The sequence below is a fragment of the Mustela putorius genome, unplaced genomic scaffold (assembly GCF_011764305.1).
Source record: "Mustela putorius furo isolate JIRA1106 unplaced genomic scaffold, ASM1176430v1.1 tig00003863_pilon_pilon_pilon, whole genome shotgun sequence".
NCBI lineage: Eukaryota > Metazoa > Chordata > Mammalia > Carnivora > Mustelidae > Mustela > Mustela putorius.
The window spans coordinates 10,907,139-10,926,846 of NW_025422015.1; the positions used below are offsets into that span (position 1 = coordinate 10,907,139).

The 19,708-nt window shown below is 41.4% G+C and overlaps 1 long non-coding RNA gene across 3 annotated transcripts in view; it reads right to left on the reverse strand.

Moving 5' to 3' along the window:
* Positions 1 to 7,430: 7,430 nt before the first annotated feature.
* The window catches only part of LOC123387840, a 46,366-nt gene continuing 34,088 nt past the window's right edge, over positions 7,431 to 19,708 (reverse strand). The window contains exons 3-6 of one of the 3 annotated variants that reach the window (XR_006602314.1): positions 18,112 to 18,168; positions 16,758 to 17,091; positions 11,339 to 11,481; positions 7,431 to 7,654 (exon numbers count right to left, since the gene is read on the reverse strand). This is a non-coding gene — a long non-coding RNA (uncharacterized LOC123387840). The remainder of the gene's footprint in view (positions 7,655 to 11,338; positions 11,482 to 16,757; positions 17,092 to 18,111; positions 18,169 to 19,708) is intronic. The other 2 variants (XR_006602316.1, XR_006602315.1) reach the window with 2 other exon arrangements.

Sequence of the window (19,708 nt, forward strand, 5' to 3'; positions counted from 1 at the left end):
GGGCACCCCGGGGCTCGCTCTCCCCAGGAGGAGGCGGCCGAGCGGGACCGCTTCCCGGGCCGGCGCCGCCCCCGGCGCTCCCGCTCCCGCTCGGCTCTCGGCCTCGGCCCCGCCGCCGCAGGCCCGGCAACTTTGTTCCGGGAGAGCGGCCCCTCTCGGCCCCTCTCGGCCCCGGTTCGGCCCCGGCCCAGGCGGCCACCGCGGGCTGGGCTCCTGGAACGTAGCGCCCCGCGTCACCTGACCGTGCGCCCAGTCAATCAGCGCCCGCCCTGCGCGCCCTCCCCTCCCGCAGCGGCCCGCCGGGCGATCGACTGGTCCGGGGCTCCGCGCCCCGCGCGGCTCCCGGTGCGTGCGGCGCCGGGAGCGAGAATGGGCGCCTCGCACAAACACCCTTTATTCACATTGCCGGAAAAATGGGAGTCACGCCCCCACTCCAGGCAACCCGCGCAGTTCGAGTGATTTTGCTCTCCTCTAGAGGTGTATCTCCATCGCCCCCTCCGCTCACCCTACCTCCGACTGCTGACGTTGCTGGTTTATAGGTCCTAGTTCCAACGGTGTATTTATTTTAGCTTTCTTAGTGTCGCTTTTAGTGTTAAAAACTTGACATTTCATTTTATATTCGATCATGCCTACAAACAGTGCCTTTGCTGGCCTTATTTTTCTATTTTTTCGATATATACACACATACAAACATGGAGAAGAACATTGCATTCCTCAAGCGTTCCTCTTGATTCTCTCACCAGATCATCACACCTGGGGGCGGGGGGACAGCATCCTAAATTCCTAGTTCTTGAAAAAGAGAAAAGATGATTGATAAGCGAGCAGCTGTGGCTTATTGCTGGCTTAATATCTGAAAGTTAATTTAAGATTTAGCAAAGATAAACCGCTAGGGGGTTTAAATGCCTTTTCTTTTTTTTTCCGGAAAGAATTCACTAAATTTTATTAGTTACAAAGTAAACGTTTCCCCAGTCCCTAAATGCTGTTAGAAAGGTCGGGGTTTTCTTCATATAACCCTACAATACATCCGGATGATTAACTTGAAATGGACATAATTTATTCATTCACTTTCATTGGCTCATTCATTTAGCAAATGCCAATTTATGGCGTGCCAGTTCCATCCGCCCTGAGAATAATGCAAAGAAAAATCTGATGGAGATCTTGCCTTAAAGAATGTCAAATCTAGCAAATTAGATAAGGCCTGTAAACAAGCAAGGATAGACAAGATCAGTGGTAAGTGTCATAAAAAAAAAAAAGGACGATCAAGTGCTACTTGAGTCTTGTATCAAGGGAGACTGAGGTTTAACTGGTAATCCTACAGACCCTTAAATCTGTTCATCAGACACTGTATCCTTTTGGTTGAGTTGATGGAAAGTCAGATTCCTCCTTTCAAATAAAACCACATTGGAGCATTTAAGGATTTCCCTGCTTGAAAGGATATATAAGTGAAGAGTACTTCGTAAATCGCAAAGTGCTGCTCAAATGTTATTTTATTTAACTCAAAGTTTTTGAAAAACACAGTTGCTAGGGGACCTAGAATTTTCTACCTCTGAGGGGATGTTTAGTTAAGCCTTCCCAGAGGCCATAAGGAAAAAGTCATAAGAATACAATCGCCATCTGGGCGGGAGTGACTCCACCCACACCCTCTGCTTCAGTGGCTACTGGTGCATTATGTGGAAAGTGTGCCCTGTTTCTAGCCTTTCTCCCCACATGCAGACTGATACTCTCTGTAGACCACGGGCAGAGACCAAACAAAGAACTTCCTGTTGTTGGGATGACCAGGAGGTCCCAAGCTGGTCCTACTCCCTGTTTCCTTTGCAAGTGAAGAGAACACATTTAGTGGAAGATTTTAACCACAGACGTCTTCGTTCCCGTACAGCAGACAGTGTGGTCTGCCTTCCCAGCCTGAGAATCAAGTTGTGTGAAAAGTGGAAACACCTGCAACCAACATTCCAGCTGAGGTCCATGCACCAGGGACATTGGCTTGTAATGTACTCAGTGGGTTTTGTCTCCCCACCCCAAAGAGCAATGTAGAGCATTTAGAGAAAGTGATAGGAAGGTGGCCCAGGGTCTATCATTAACATAGATTCTGAATTGTCCCACAGTCACCAAGGAGTAATAAATCAAGAAAACTGAACTGCTGTCCCTAGGACAAAGCCCTCGATACCGGAGAAAATAATTATGAGTAGTATATATATTCAGATATAGAAATATGGGACATCTGGGAGGCTCCGTTGGTTAAGCATCTGCTTTCTTCTCAGGTCATGACTGCAGGGTCCTGAGATCAAGTCCCACATTGATCTTCTTGCTCAGCAGGGAGCCTGCTTTTCCCTCTCCCTCTGCCCCTCCTCATATGCATGCTCTCTCTCTCTGTCCCTCTCTCTCTGTCAAATAAATAAAATCTTTATTTAAAAAAGAGATATATGCATATGTGTGTATATATAATAGACATGATTCTACCTAGACATTGTTCATATGTAGGGAACTGCATTCTAATGTAACAGTGGTAGAGAAAACTTTCTTACTAAACTTCACATATAATGAATATAGTATGTACAGCAGGAGTATATAAATGTAGTTTCTCTTTAAACAACAGAAACATAGGGGGATACATAATGTCTAAAAAAACAAGGAACTCCTTTAGCTTTACGCTTGGTGTTGACTATGAATAATGCCCCACGTGGAAGCATTCAAGAGAGGGACAAAGTCTTAGGGGATTCATCTTTTCTTATCTTTTCCAGGTCAAGAAAATGGCTTATATAGACTAGACACCAGAATATTTGCTAAATATTGTTGCTGAATTCTTCAGTGAAATATCTACTATTTATTGTGCAAGTTGAAAATAGGTATACATAAAATAAAACTCTTTGTGATAAAATTAAGAAAGCTAATGATAATACTGCACAAAACTTTTAGAGAATAATTAGAATGCAGGCAGAGTTTCTCACAATTTAGTGAACTTAAGAATCACTAAGGAAAATATTTTAAATTCAGATTGTCTACTAATTCCCAGAAATCCTGGTTTGCTAGGTCTGGTGAGGCCCAGGAAGCTGCAGTTCAACAAACAATTCTTGAAGTTAGATCAGGATGGTTGGGGAATCTTAGAGCCACTCTTCCCTAAGAAGCTGGCCTCAAATAGGCCACTTTGGTTGATTGGAGGAGGCGAGAAATTGCCTACAAGAAAAACATTGACTACTGGATCGATCCTAATTTCAAATTGCTCACAATTAGCCTTATGTCTTTGAATTCAAGTGTTCTGTTCAGTTGAGGCTCACCCTTGAGGTTGCCAAGCTCATTAACACCTCGGGAGCATTCTGGGCAATTCAACCTGCCCTAGGGTAAGAGCCTGGCTGGTTCTCACTAAATGCTCTGCAGAAGTCTGCTGGCGGTAGGGCAGGGAGGGGAGGACTGTTGAAGGTAAGAGAGTTGAAATGCAGGGTCCAAAGACGCTATGGACAAAACAGAAAGACTAAGAGGTTGAGGAGAAAAGAGCAACTAGTAGAACAAAAAGAATAAAGGAATCCCGAAAAGAGAAGGAAGAGGCCAGGGAGAGAGTACAGGGGCACCTCCAGACCCACCTCTTCACAGTGTGCTGCCCCTGAGAACCAAAAGCCTCTGACTAAAAGGAGTGTCCTGTGTTGTGTTGTTAGACTTGTTACCCTTAGTTGGTTTCATGCACTTCTTATAATTTTGTGATATTGGTACTGGAAGGGATGTTACAGTTTCTCCTTCAACCCTCTAACTGTGTGGCTAAAGAAACAAATGACAAAGATGCAAAACAAGCTAGGAAGTGCATTGAGATAAAATAAAAATCTATTGGGGGAAAATGTCCAAATCACTAAGAAGTAAAGAGAGCATCCCTAGGTTATGTTAAGTTCATTGTTAACTTGCAGAAGGAATAGGAGGAGGAGAGCAGAAGACAGAGTTGCTGAAAGCGAATAAGGCTGGATTTAAGTTGCTTGAGTGCTAGTTATTAAATTGACAGTTATTAGCTGTATGAGCTTGTGGAACTTACTTAACCTTTAGCTTCCTGTCTACACAATAGAAAGAATACGTCTCTCAAATGTTTTTGAGAATCAATGAGTTACTTGATATGAAGCATTTATCACAGTACCCGGCATGCGTGTATGTGTGTGTGTGTGTGTGTGTTTGTTTTACTATTATGTTCCTTCTCCTTTTTTTTTTAACTCAAAATGATTCGCTGCCATTTTATGATCATCTTCATTTATTGTTTTATTGAAGACCTTTCTGGAACTCCAATGTCTGCTGAAGGGCTAGGTGTGCCAATGGAAATAAGCCACTCTTTCACTATCTAGTGAAAGAGACCAACATATAACTAGACAATTAAAAGTTCTTATGGGTATATCAGTACAGCCAAGATGTAACATGACCTAGAAGAGTGACGTGTAACCCAATAGGAGAAGGACAGAGATGGGGGTATCAAGAAGTGACACCTGAGTCAAGCCTTAACAGATGAATAGGAATCCTAAAGGACATCTGTTGTCCTGCCTCTGCACAGCATCTTTCCCTTCTTTGTAAAGGAACATTACCCCTTGCTCCTCCCCTGCTCCAATCAAATTTTGTGGAGCTGTCAATTTCCTCTCCACCTAACCTTGGGGTAGGCTCATGACTCAAGAACAGTCAACCAGAGGCCTCAACCCCATGCATAGTGATTGATTCAAGAGGGACAAAGGGAGATCTATCCTACACCCACATGTGTCCTTCCAGAGGAATTTCCAGAATAACACTGGAAGGGAAAATTCTCTTTTTTCTCTTTGGAATCAGTACACTGAAGTAACATAAAAGTGAGACTATCCCATAGTCCCTCCAGGCCCCTTTCCTGCCCCTGCTACTAGCTGGAGTTCTACACCTGCAAAAGGAGAAAATGAAACCATCGAACAAGGAGCTAAAAAAATACAGAGAAAGTCTCAAGGATGCAGGGATCCCTTTCCAGACACAGGGGAAGTTTCCTCTTTTTAAGCCCCCGTTTTAATGAGTGTTAGTTTGTGTTGGAATTCTGTCACTTGCAACTGCCCAAGCCCAATCTAAGGTAAAAAGTAACCAGGAGAAGAGGAGACCCAGATGAAGGCTTGAGGATAAGAAAGAACATAGGATTTGTATGTGTGGTACTTAGTTTCAGAAGGAACATTTCCCGCCTCCTGCCCAACCACCCCTAATTCCGTAGAGACAATACTAGACATGCTAACCCAAATTCATCCACTGCCTTAACCTGATAAGGTAGGGATCACCATTGGGATTTTCAAGCTATTTGCATATATTGCAACTGCCTAGATTGTGTCCCATATTGGAGCTGAAATGTGTCCTAAATCATAACCTGTTTGACAAGAGCCCTAACCCTTAGCCAAATCTGCCAGCTGTCTACCCAGGGCCAGGCTTCAGGCTTCCGGATGTACCCTCATGTCCACTTACAGATAGATACAGCCCTCTAGCATTGAGAATCCAACCTCGGTTGAGCTCCTCCTGTTCCAGTACAACTCTGCAGAGAGGAAGGCTTGATTAGGGAAGGTCAATGCTCCTGGTGCCCCTCTGGAGGTCAAACATTCCATTATCCAGTTGGATGATTTGAAAGGGACCGGCTTTACAGCCCGGCCTATCTCCGCAGTCCCCCTTCCCTGGACTCCATCCTCTGGGTAGTGGCCCTTCTGTATTGTGCTGAGATGCCCAGCATGACTTAAACCTGAGCCTAATCAAGTGATGAAATTAACCAAGTGGCCCTCCATTCTTTATATTTAGAAAACACTCTGTTTTCACGCGGATACCAAATTCTTCGGGATTCTTACCCTGGTTTTAAAAGACATACTGCCACGGGGCACCTGGGTGGCTCAGTGGGTTGAGCCTCTGCCTTTGGCTCAGGTCATGATCTCAGGGTCCTGGGATCGAGCCCCGCATCGGGCTCTCCGCTAAGGAGGGAGCCTGCTTCCCCCTCTCTCTCTGCCTGCCTCTCTGCCTACTTGTGATCTCTCTCTATCAAATAAATAAATAAAAATTAAAAAATAAATAAATAAATAAAAGACATACTGCCACATAGTTTCACCATCCTATGTTACGCATGCCTGGAGGGCAGTGACCTCCTTCTCCCAAAGAGCTAGCAGGAGCCCCAGATGCACTGGTCAGTGCCTCCTTCATGATTATTGGGCATTTTTGGTCATGTGGCCACAAGGAAGAGCCCAAAGATCCAATCACATTAACAGGATAAAATATTTGGGCAGTTTATTGGTATTATGCAGAAAATTTTAACCATATATTGTTTTAATAAATACAACTGTTTTGTTTTACAGAGCTAAGGCAAACTGCTTTTCGGCATAGTTATAATCACCACAGATCTCAAACTAGTGGCTGCCACTAAAATGAAATCATGTCACTGGATCAAATGTACCCTTTTCCAATATGCATCTTCATTCATGTAGAAGGAAGAAAAAAAGCATGGAAAAAAAAAAAAAAAGCATGCCTGAGCGGCTCAATGGATTAAGCATCTGCCTTTGGCTCAGGTCATGATCCCAGGGTCCTGGGATTGAGCCCACATCCTGCATCAGGCTTCCTGCTTCTCCCTCTCCCTCTGCCCATACCTCCTCCCCAACCTTTGGCTTGTACTCGTGCTCTCTCTCAAATAAATAAATAAAATCTTTAAAAAAAAAAAGAACAGTTGATAGGATCATAGATTTTTATAAAATATTATCAGAAACAACATAAATCTCATAAGTCACTGTGTTTGTATAAAACTAAATACTTCAAACTCTATGTAGTCAAAAAGTTAACTGCAGTGACATTCACTTAAAGATGGAGATTGAAAATATCATCTAATACTCCTTCCAAAACCCCACTGAAACTACACCAAAGAGGCTTATTTAAAGATGTTCCCACAAGTTGAAGATGGCAATGACAGCAACGCCTTTGAAGGATATACATGCATGGTCAGGTGGAAATTGACTTGCAGACCTCAAAAAGGCTTCATTTTAAGCAGCAGTGGCACCGAGGATGAATCTAGTTTCCCCTGAAACCTCAGCCTGAGACCCAGGAAACATCAGCCTGAGGCCCAGGAACTGAGAGGTGACAGGGAGACGATAAAAGGGATTTGTTATAAGAAGTAGTAGTTAGATCTCTTAAGTCATTGGCCTTCCTTACACAGCTGAGCAACTTTTGGAGAAACCACAGAATCTCTGGACTGGAAAACCAAGTCAAGAGCAGGGGAGCTGTGCCCAGAACCAGAAGGATTGAGTATGCATATTCAAAGCTGACTCCCCAGGCAGAGGGGACTGCCTCCCCTCCCAGTCTCACTCCCAGAATAATGGCAGACAGGAATGTATCCTCCATACAGGAGACTAGAAGCACATTCTGAGCAGCCTAAGAACATTTAAAGATAGATAATAGAGGCTCTAAGACAAACAGCTGTCCTACATCACCTGCATCACAGCTTTTTATGTGAACACCCTTAATCATGATTGTGATTTAATGTGATTTCTTAATCTCAGTTAAGAAATATCAGGCATCTGGGGAGTCTGGGGGATTCAGTTGGTTAAACATCCAATTCCTGATTACGGCTCAGGTCATGATCTTAGCGTGGTGAGATCAAGCCCCATATCAGGCTCCACACCCTGGGATTCTCTCTCTCCTTCTTCCCTCAATGCTCTCTTCCTCCCTAAAAGAAAAAAAAGAAAAAAAAAGAAAGAATTATCAGACATCTGAAGTTATAAGCTTTTGCATAAATGTTGGAATAAAATACGTAAACAGAGAAAGGCAACTTGAAGGAAACAATGACTAGGCTGGCAGGGAATTAAAAAGTTAACTAGTGTCTACAGAAAATAAGAGAAGTTTTCCACCAATAAAATAAGAATAGGAAACTCCAAAAAATAAAGACACAGAGAAAAACAACAACAAAAATGTAAACGTGGTTGTAGCAATGAAAACTCAATAGACCAGAAGATAAAGTAGAATAAATCTTACAGAAAGAAAACAAAAAGAAAAAAATCATGAAAATTAGGAGGGAAAGCATACGCAAATTAAAAGACCAGTCCAAGAGAAGTCCCTCAAAGAGAGACTAGGGAGGGACGCCTGGGTGGCTCAGTGGGTTAAAGCTTTTGCCTTCGGCTCAGGTCATGATCCCAGGGTCCAGGGATGGAGCCCCACGTCAGGCTCTCTGTTCTGTGGGGAGCCTGCTTCCTCCTCTCTCTCTGCCTGCCTCTCTGCCTACTTGTGATTTCTCTCTCTCTGTCAAATAAATAAAATCTTAAAAAAAGAGAGAGAGAGAGAGGGAGACTAGGGAAAACATTTCCTCAATGAAATAATTTAAGATTTCTGAAAATTTCAGGATATACATTTCTAATGTAAAAGGGCTTACCCAGTGTCCAGGGACAAAAGCAGACCCCCACCAAGGCACATCACAGATATATTTTAGAACACAGGGGACAATGAGAAGATGCTGTAGGTTTCAGAAAAAGTGAAGGGGAAAAGATCACATTCAAAGTAACAGGAATCCAAGTAATTCTGAAGGTCTCAACAGCAATACAGGAAGTTAGAAGAAAATGGAGCAACACACTCAAAATTCTGAAGGGAAATTAATTCTTAGTAATATTAAATAACTTCTCAACTAAGTATGACAGTAAAGATTTTTCAGTGAAAAACTTTACCCCCTCTTCACACACACACATATACACACACCACTTTTCTAAGAGAGTTTCCAAAGAATATGCACAACCAAAACAAGAAGGTAAATCAAGAAAAAGGGAGACATGTTTTAGAGTGTAAAAGAGATCCAACACAGGAAAAAATGCAAAGGAATTATTATATTTACCCAGGCTAATGCACCAAGCATCTGGACTCATACAGGCCCACATGCTTCAGAAGAGATTAAAAAAGATAAAGTTGATATAATACCCAACACATATTAATGTATCAAGAAGCTATTTCAACATCTGGTAGACATATGCACCTAGAAATAAGTGTATACATAGAAAACTAGGCAAATGAGAAAACAAGACAATTCTTAACTGAGGGAAAACTATAAATTGAGCAGTAAAGAGGAAGTAATCATAGTTTTCTATATGACTCAACAGCGAGTAGCCTACAGAGTCATAAAAATGTAACCCTGAACATTGAGTCAATCAAAATTACAATAAATCTCAGTCAGCAGGATGAACAGCTGAGAAGTGTTTATGACTAGGCTTGGTAAGAGTGAAAGAGACAAGATATCTAATCCTCATCATGACAGGAAGTCAATAGGTATTATCTAAACTTGAAAAAAAAACAAGTATTATCACAAACTTGGAACTTAGAGATACGCAGGCAATAACAGAAGTAGTGCTTTCCCCCCCAATGCTGTGCCTTTTATCCCTGTAACTTACTCATTCCAAAACTGAAACCTGTATCTTCCACTCCCCTTCATCCGGTTTGCCCATCCTCCCATCTCCCTTCCCTTCTGGAAACTACCGATACTTTGTCATCTGTATCACCTAATTCTGCTTTGTTTATTTATTTATTTAGATTCCACTTATGAGTGTAATCGTGTGGAATTTGTTTTTCTCAATCGGACTTATTTCACTTAGCAAAATAACCTCTAGGCCTACCCTAATGTTGTTTCAAATGGCACAATCTCATACTTTTTTTGTGACTGTGTAATACCCTGCCATAAATACACCACATTTTCCCTATCCATTTGTCTATTAACCTAAGTGTCCATTAGTAGAAGTGTCTCTATTTTTTTAAAGATTTTAGTTATTTATTTATTTATTTGAAAGAGAGTGAGAGAGCACAAGCCAGAGGAGAGGCAAAGGAAGAGAGGGAGAAGCAGGCTTCCCGAGCAGGGAGGCCTATGCGGGGCTAAATCCCAGGACCATGGGATCATGACCCAAGCTGACCCTAAGAAAAAGTATCTTGAAAAGATGAAGGTAGATGCCTCTGGGAAAGGAATATGGAGAAAAAGGGTTGGAGACTATTTGTCTCTGCAAACTTGGTTTTGTTTTTTTGTTTTTTTTTGTTTTTTAATTTGACAGCTACATAGCTAGAGAGGGAACATAAGCAGGGGGAGTGAGAGAGGGAGAAGAAGGCTTCCAGTTGAGCAGGGAGTCCGATGATGAGGGGCTCAATCCCAAGGTCCTGGGATCATGACCCCAGCTGCAGTCAGACGCTTAACGACTGAACCACCCAGGCGCCCAGAACTAGCTGATTCTTTACATTATGTGCACATTTCACTTTAATGAAAATAACAAGCTCACAGAATCTCAGTCAGCAGGATGTTCATGCAAAATAGTACCAAGAGCAGTGGTTTTTGGTTAGACCCAGAGACCCAGAACTAAGTACAGGAGGCAGGAGATATTATGACTTTTGTGGGCCCCTCCCACTACAATATCAATATTTAAAATTATTTGGTATAACTTAAAATATCTCAAGGGTTTCTTTTTTATTCTTAGGCAAAATTCAATTAAATTTCATAGGCTCTTTAAAAATATCATTGACCCTAAGCACTATGCCTCCTAGGTAAATCCTCCTGCAAGAAAAAGAAAGTGGGAAACACAGATTTATGTTTTCTCTGCAAGTAACAAAGTTCCTTTTTCTGGGAATCAAAAATTCTAGGTCAGAATGATGGGAAATTAAATGACTTCATGAACAAAGTTTTATGTGCTCTGATACCAATACTGTTAGTACAAAGCCATTTTACACAATGTTTACTCTTGATTTTTCTAAATGTATTTCATAGCAATAACATCATATTGAAATGCTTGAACCCAGCAGCTTAATGTAAACCGGTATTGAAGTTGTTGGATATATTTTCAATTTTCCATAGGGTTATTCTCAATTGAATACAATATTAAAAGACTTCTATGTCTCCAATTCTTTCTCCGTTATTATAAAGTGAACCTGACATTTGCCTTTGAGTTACAATCTTTATACAATGATATAAAGATTGTATCATATATTGTGATCAGCTTAATCATTCCCATTTTAATTGGTTACATTGAGATCAATACTTTATTCCCAAAGATGAAGGTGAATACTAAGAGAGTTGTTTTTAAAATCTTTTTGATAATACCTCACAGTTGTGCAGCTTGATACATTTCTCTGAGTACTTTCTCTTTTCTACTTGGATGTCTATCATTTCCATTTCAGGGTATCTATAATGAAACTTCTCTTTAGTACTCTCTCCCTCTCTTGACTTCCTCAATCCATTCAATTGGTACAATTCTGGTCGCTGTAACTTAATTCTAGCTTGAACCTAGTATTCCTGCCTCTCTTCCCCTTGCTCAATTATCGAATAATAATCCTTTGCATTATTCCACACAATTGTGTGACCCATTCACAAACCAATCAGCTCTTCTCTTCCCTGTACCTGAACTTCTGTCATGGCTTCCTAATTGGCCCCACTGGTCCAACTCTTCCTCCTTCAATCAATCCATCCTCTGCTTTTCCATCACAGCAACTTCTTGGCATGGTGGTCATGATGTTCAAAAGTATTCGACAGCTCACAATTGCCTGTGAGATAAAATTGGTCACTTGCGTGTAGTAGCAAACAATTCTTGCTATTCTTGACTCCTTTTCATCTACTTTTTATCAAAAAGTCCTTTGTAGAGCATCCCCATGCCTTTGTCACTCGGTTGTTTTTTCTGGAATGTCATCTTGTGGCTTCTCCTTCCCTTTTATTAATGTGCCTCAAGCCCATCTTCCCGTAGAAGCTTTTCCTAAGTACTCATCCCATGTACTCATGTGTCCTCTGTATTATTAACATTTTGTTGTCAGTACACTCATTTAAAAGGTATCATATGCTGCTTTGTTATGGTTAGTTACAGCCTCTTATTTATATATCTTGTTGTCTAAATAAATTAAAAGTTCCTTGAGGGTCTAGAGTCTGTCTGATCCTCACATGGTGTTGATCACATAGTATGTGTCCATTCTGTAATGGACTAATGATGGAAAAATATTTTCTGTTGACTTCCTCTATTTCCATGTAGAAAGAGGGCATTGTAAAATGTGAAGGTCCTTAACATCACTGAAATGTGGTATTTATTTTATATATTTTATATTTATAATATAAATACATATTTATATATTTATAAATATATACTATATATAATTTTAATCATAATAAAATAGACAGCTCATGAAATTTACATATTTATACACACACACACACATAGTGAGGTTCATGTTTTATATATCTTCATATAGCTAAACTTTTAATGTACTATCTACTTAGTTTATCAAACACGAATGATTTAGAAGAAAACATTGATTTCAAGTTCTAGCTCTATCAGAGACCAACTATGTAATGACCCTGGGCAAGTTAACCTTTTTTTTAAAGATTTATTTGTTTGTTTGTTTGTTTATTGAGAGACAGAGCATGAACCCAGGTAGAAAGTGAGGGAGAAGGAGAACCAAATTGGCTGCTTAGAAGAGAGACTGACAATAGGCGCAATCCCAGAACCCCAGGGACATGACCTGAGCCAAAGTCAGATGCTTAACTGACTGAGCCACCCAGGCGCTCAAAGTTCTTAACTTTTAATGCCTCCATCATCTGAAGATGGGTTCACTAGATAATCTCCAAAGGCCCAGTTCTACGAGTGTAGGACTTTACATCTCTGGAGAACACACATCATCTCCAGAATTAGGGAAGAAAGTAGTCTATCTGGCTCTCTTCCCAGATTTGCAAACCAAACCATCTGAAGTGAGCATAACCTATGCCACTCCCAGCCCCAAGGATTCTAAAAACAGTTTAGGAAACTGATAGCCCCTGTGGATCTGGAGGACTGTGATTCTGCCCCATGCTGGCTATGCCTTTTTTTCAGGAATTCCAGCCAGACTTGCACTCAACCTGCCTCCAGTCCTAGCAGGACTCACTGGACCCAGGCTCCAGGGGAAAGGATCAACCTCTCCTTCAGGTGGGGCCTCTTAGCAAGCCCCTAGCTCCAGCGCTTCGCATGGGGGAAGGGTGGGAAAAGGAGCTTTTCCTTCCCTCAACTATAGCGTTATCAGGGACAGCTCGAGGAGACAGGTCTCCTTCATTAGCTTAGCAAGATTTCTGAACAGTTTATTAACGTCAGATATTCAGTGGAGGGACTTTTGTCTGTTCTGCAGTTGCAAAATCCCTTAAAATACATATTTAAAAATTTTTCTCACTCTTTGGGGAAGACTACTGTTTTGATGGTTGTCCTTTGAAATTAATTATGGAAGCAGAGTTATTTCATTTGTTTGTTTTTTGTTTTGTAAAGTAATACTAGTTGGTTTTGTTTGAATTTGCAAAAATCTCTAGTTGAACTTTTGGCTGAGGTTAGTTACAATAATTACAAATCTGTTAACCAAAACAGCAATAATTTCAACAGTCTTTAAAAGTGCTAGCACCTTATAAAACCCCAAAGGCTTAATTTATACATGCAAAGCTTGGAGCAAAAGATGAGGGAAGGGGGACTGTCTTCTTAATTGTAGATCACCAGACCACCCCTGCTTTGCCAGGAGTCCCGAACAAAGGGGAAAGCCAAATACTTTAGGCCTGAGATCACCCTATTCTCAACTAATCTTTGTTTAAAAAAGAGAGAGGAAAGAAAAAAGAGAGAATTTCTCGCTGTCATCATCTTAATAAGTATTTAACTGTTGAGTGGCTAACAGATTTCTCTACGGGACTTCAGCTTATTTCTATAATGATTAAATAAAACTGAAACTAAGTCGATGAGGAAAGTTGGACCATATCAAAATTACAAGTTGGAAAGATAAGGTCAGCAGCAAGATTAAAATACAAAAACAGATGAATAAATTTTGGCTTACTTCTTGGCATTGTGCCACAATTTTTTTTTTTAAGATTTTATTTATTTATTTGACAGAGAGAAATTACAAGTACACTGAGAGGCAGGCAGAGAGAGAGAGAGAGAGAAGGAAGCAGGCTCCCTGCTGAGCAGAGAGCCCGATGCGGGACTCGATCCCAGGACCCTGAGATCATGATCTGAGCCAAAGGCAGCGGCTTAACCCACTGAGCCACCCAGGCGTCCCTGTGCCACAATTTTTGTGAGTAACAATCCTTGCTTAATTATCACAAAATGTTATTTATTACCAGGCCACTCCTACTAGAACCTTCTCTAAGATCTAGTCCCCAGGGTGGCTCAAGCCAGCTGTGCCAGAATCCCACATATATTGCTTATCTTTCTTCAGCTAATGGTATGGTTTGTTCAGTATTAACTTGAAGGACCATTGCATCAACGGTGCTAAGATCCCCAGGGTTAACTTCTTTAAATTCTAGAAGTCCTCATTGTTCATTTTTCCGTCTTTGTGATTGATTAACTGTCTGGCATTGGTGGAATGAATAGTGTGGTTACTCTGGTATTTCCCAGACTTGACCTCCAGCCTCTCCCATGGTTTATCTTGAGTAGCCAAGGTTTGGATCCTGCCAAACAGAGATTCGGTGGTTATCATCATTTTTCTGGTTATGTTGGAAAAGAGGTTTTTCTGTCAGTGCCTTTGTTTCTAATACCAATTGCGTGGTTTTGTGATTATACTGCAATTTCTTAAAAAAAAAAATTTCAGAACTACTATGATACTTTTTTCCAAGAGTTTCCTAACCAACATATTTTTTCAATATTAAAAGTAATACTGATTTTTTTTAATCGAGAAGATTTTCTCCTAAAAAGGAAACTCAATCCCAGTTTGTTTAACGGTTTCTCTAAAAAATTAAGTTTTTCTGTCTTTAACCAACATGTTCAGCCTGCAGGGCTGGGCTGGAGATGGAGAAGGTCACAGGAGAATTCTTCCAAAGGAGAAAGCGTAAATGTTTCTATACCCCTTTGATGAGTCAGAAACAGAAAACTAGGGGCTGGGTGACAGCTCACACACTAAAGAGTTCTAGAAAAGAGCGATGCCCTGAGGCTCAATGATTTCAGAGCTATATTTCTTTCCTTGAAGTTAGCTTTTGGTAATAGAAGTTAAGAGGTGGGGTGGGGGGTACAAAACAGAGATCAGGGTGACTGTATTCCTTTTTGGCCATTTTGTCCCATTGTATGATCATGTGTCTATACAGAGAGAGAGGTATGTTTGACATAGAAAAAAAAGCTGTACATATTTAATGTATATACATGTATATACCTTGGTGAGTTTGAAGATAAGCATACACCCATGAAACTGTCACTATAAGTAATATAACAAACATAATCATCACCCCTGAAAGTTTCCACATTCCCTCTTTTTTAATAAGAAAATTCAATATACAATCTACTCTTTTACCAGTTTTTTAGGTATACAATACAGTATTGTTAATTATATACACTATGCTATGCAGTGAATCCCTGGGACTTAGGCATCTTGTGTAACTGAAACTATTATGCCCTTTGACTAATATCTCCCCAATTCCCCCTCCTTTTGTATTCTTATTTTTAGTAGGCAAATAAAGTCATCATTAACATGAAAGAGTTGAATTCTCTCCTTGTGAGGCTCCTAGTAAACATTTCTTGCAACCTTGGAACTCTTAGGTAAAAATATTCATCTACATTTATTTCATGACCATTTTAAATAATGAATTCCATATATTCTCATATAAACAGAAGCGGCAACACTCAGAGCCCACAATGTGTTTCCATTCCCAGTTCTGCTAGTCACCAGCTGTGACTTTGAGAGGATATTTAGCCCCTCAATTTCCCCATCTATAAAATAGTGATAGTAATTCTTACTAATAATACTCGTATGGTGTTAGGAAGGACCCAGTAAAAACAATACATAAATGCATTTAGTGGAGTTTCAAAAGAATGGCATTCTATAAATCGTTATTATGCTTTAGATTTTTTTCAACAGAACCTGATACATTGTCAGGAAAGGTTTGAACACTACTTTGTTTTTATTATGAGACTGAGCTAAGGCCTTATAAAAATCTTATTTCCTTGTTAAACCTTACAAATAGGTGTGATATATATTTTGCAGATAAAGAAATTGAGGCTTAGTGCTGTGGGCTGAATGTTTATGTCCTCCCAAGATTCCTATGTTAAAGCCCTAACACTGATGGGATGGAATATGAAGGTAGAACCTTTGAACATTAATTAGATTTAGAAGACGCAGTAAACAGGAAGCCCCCGTGGTGGAATTAGGGCCATTCTGAGAGGAGAGGGAGACCAGTACCCCCTCCCCTCTGTCATGTGAGGGTATAGCGAGAAGATGGCTGTCTACAAACTACGAAGAAACTTCTCCCCAGAAACAAAACTGGCTGGCACCTTGATCTTGGACTTTCCAGTCTATGGAAAGATGTTTGTTTGGTGTTGAAGTCAGCCAGTCTATGGTACCTTGTTACAGCAGGCTGAGCTGACTAAGACACTTAGCAAAGCTAAGTAAGGTCACCCGAAATCACACAGAGGTAAGTAATAGCCCCAGAATTTGGCCAAGTGTTTGATGCCAAAGCCTGGGCTTTTTCCACAGAGTGCCATTGCCACCCAAAGTAAAAGAGACACTTCCCGGGTTTCTTCAGACAGAAAGTTCCCCTGAGCCAACCTGAATCCAGCCAGGACACGTGGCTGTGTTACTACACGTATGTTATTGGACTTTCCTGTGCCTTGCTTTCTTCACCTGTAAAATGGGGATAATCATAATACTCTATCTCACAGCATTGTTGAGAGAATTTTATGGAGACACATGAAATGTTTAGAACAGGGGCTGGTGTGGAGGACATTTTCTATTATTGTTATTATCACTGTTTACAACCCTGGGGTTAACCCAGATCCGTCTTTGGGAGATGGGAGGAGAGAGCAACAAACGCTTTCTCCTCAGCGTACACGGTGAGACTTTACCTAGGACCATACCGGTGCATCCCTGGTGGAGTAGTGACTTTGTGGCCTCCTGAAACCATCCCTGAGGGATTTTAGAGCAGAACTGCACTGGTCACCGGTGGGCATCAGCCGCAGAGCTTTGCCAAAACAGTTCACAGCCCATCCTCCCACCTCTCACCCCACTCGCCTCCCCCCGCCGAGTCGGACCCTGCATCCTGAATGGGGAAAAAATGACAGGGAGGTTGCGTGATTTTCCCAAAGTTCAGGGCTCCTCCTACTCCAAGGTGTTAACATTCACACAGAGGTGCTGTCTGACCATCGCAGGTCCGTTGCCAGGACAACTCTTCATCCTTCCCTGCCGAAAGAAATAGAGACTCACTAGAAATGCTGAACTAGTCTCTCAGGCCCGCATCCCTTCTCCTGAGTACCAGGGCTGTGGGAAAGCTGAGGTAGGGGGCAAGAACTGCGTGGCTGCTCGTGCTCCCGCCCCCTCCTCTGTGAGCTGGGGGGACAAACCTGAAGAAAAGGTAACTCCCTTGAGCCGGCTTGCAATCTTGGCCTGGCATAAATTCCGTAGGACTCTGCCTGTAAACATGTCATTTATCTTCTATGCGGCTTAGTCCCAGTTTGAAAATAATCCAGGTTGTCCTTTTGAAAAGCATCTTATCTCTCTTTTGTGTTCTTAACCAGAGGCGACCTCTTCTTTCTGCTGTTGTGGCTGCTGCCAACCCTGGGGTTGAGGTCGAACCCACAGATCCCGCGGAAGACCCAAGTTGCTCATTTACTTCCTCTCCCACAAACTTAACTGTGCGTGTAGACTCACCGAATGGTTTTCGTAGCAGAGATACTACTGACTTGTCAATGTAGCCTTAAAAATCAGCAGAGGCTTTCGCTGAGAGCTCCCAGGTGTTTCAAGAAATCTAAGACAGGGATGCCTGGGTGGCTCAGTTGGTTAAGTGGCTGCCTTAGGCTCAGGTCATGGTCCCAGCGTCCTGGGATCGAGTCCCACATCGGGCTCCTCGCTCTGCGGGGAGCCTGCTTCTCCCTCTGCCTCTGCTGCCACTCAGCCTGCTTGTGCTTGCTCTCTCTCTCTGACAAATAAATAAATAAAATCTTTAAAAAGAAAGAAAGAAAGAAAGAAAGAAAGAAAGAAATCTAAGACATAAGGAGAAAACAAATCTCTTCAAGGCTCTCCTGAAACTGATTTGTAAATGTGGTCAAACAACTGCCTTAGCCATTGTTTAAAAATCTAGGAACTCAGTCTCTTTTTGACGGTTGTTTCTAAGTATCTCCCAGGCTAGGATAGCTAATAAAATGGGAACAACTGGAGTCATCAAGAGAAAACCAAGTAATTGTTATAAATGCCCAGTCTTACCCAGTCAGAAGCTAAGCTGGAAACATGCCAGTTGCTAAGAAGGATGCTTCGACATTCCTAAAAAAGGAAGGGAAAAAAAAAAGGTTACGGGGACTTGTTTCTAGTTCTTGATACAGATACTCCCTACATGGAATCTTTCCTTTGGCTTGCCAGGAGCGGAGGGCTGGAGGGCAAACTGTCATTTTTTAACCAGTGGATTTTTCTCCTGAAGCCCAGAGGAAAAAAGAAATGTTATCTCAGAGCGAACATCCTGTATTTCCTTTATTGTAACACTCATCAATCTTATAATTGCTTGTTCAATATCTGTCTTCCAATTAGACTATAAATTCCATGAGAGTGACTCTGTTTTTCTTATTTGCTACTGTGTCTCTGGTTGAGAGCCCTGGCACATAGTTTGATGCTCAGTAAATATCTTTTGAACAAAATGCTGAATAAATTACACAGAAGCCATAGCCTTCCACAGGGGTGACTGGAACTAGTAAGATTTACTTTGCAGATGAAATCACTCTGTCGAGTTGAAATTGCCATTATGTCTCCAAAGGGGTAGTTTATATAATGGAATCAATGAGATGAAGGGATGAATTTCTAGTTTTGAAGACAAAAGCAGGGAAGAATCTTGCGATTGCAGTGAACCTGGTGTGAGGACCTTGGTCATCACTAAGAATCAAAGAAAAGAATCCCCAGCTGCACATAGGTCCGGCTACCTTAAAGTATGCTTCATCTTTGCTGCTTGGGTGGCTCAGCTAGTTGAGCATCTGGCTCTCGGTCTCAGCTCAGTCTTGATCTCATGCTCAAGAGTTTGGGCCCCCACACTGGGCTCCATGATGGGTGTAGAGCCTATCTAAAAAAATTTTTGTTCACTTATTTTATAGTACATCTTAGTGTTTTAGGTTCAGTTTGTTTTAGCAAATATTTTTGGGTTTAGATTTATTTAAAGGCAATAGTGTGAAAGTAGTCACATCAGTGGTTTAAACTGCATAAGTTCTACAACCCAATGACCATCTTAAAGCCTTCTGGGGTACATTGCTGGTTTTGTTATTGATAAATAAAACTCTTTTTTTTTTTTTAAGATTTTATTTATTCATTTGACAGAGAGAGATCACAGGTAGGTAGAGAGGCAGGCAGAGAGAGAGAGAGAGGAGGAAGCAGGCTCCCTGCTGAGCAGAGAGCCCGATGCGGGACTTGATCCCAGGACCCTGAGATCATGACCTGAGCCGAAGGCAGCAGCTTAACCCACTGAGCCACCCAGGCACCCGATAAATAAAACTCTTGAAAAATAAACTTTTGGGAGAGGCTGGAGGGCTCAATCAGTTAAACTAAGTAAGCCTCTGCCTTCAGCTCAGGTCATGATCACAGAGTCCTGGGTTTGAGCCCCATCTTGGGCTCCCTGCACAGCGGGGAGCTTGCTTCTCCCTCTCTCTCTGACCATACCCCCACTAATGCTCTCTCTCTTGCTCTCTTTCTGTAAGTAAATAAATAAAATATTTTTAAAAAATAAAAAATAAAAAAATAGACTTCTAAGTTAAACACATGAAGTGTGCAATAGTGTCATAAATGCTATATGCTTTGAAAAACTGAGAAAACAACATCATCTCAT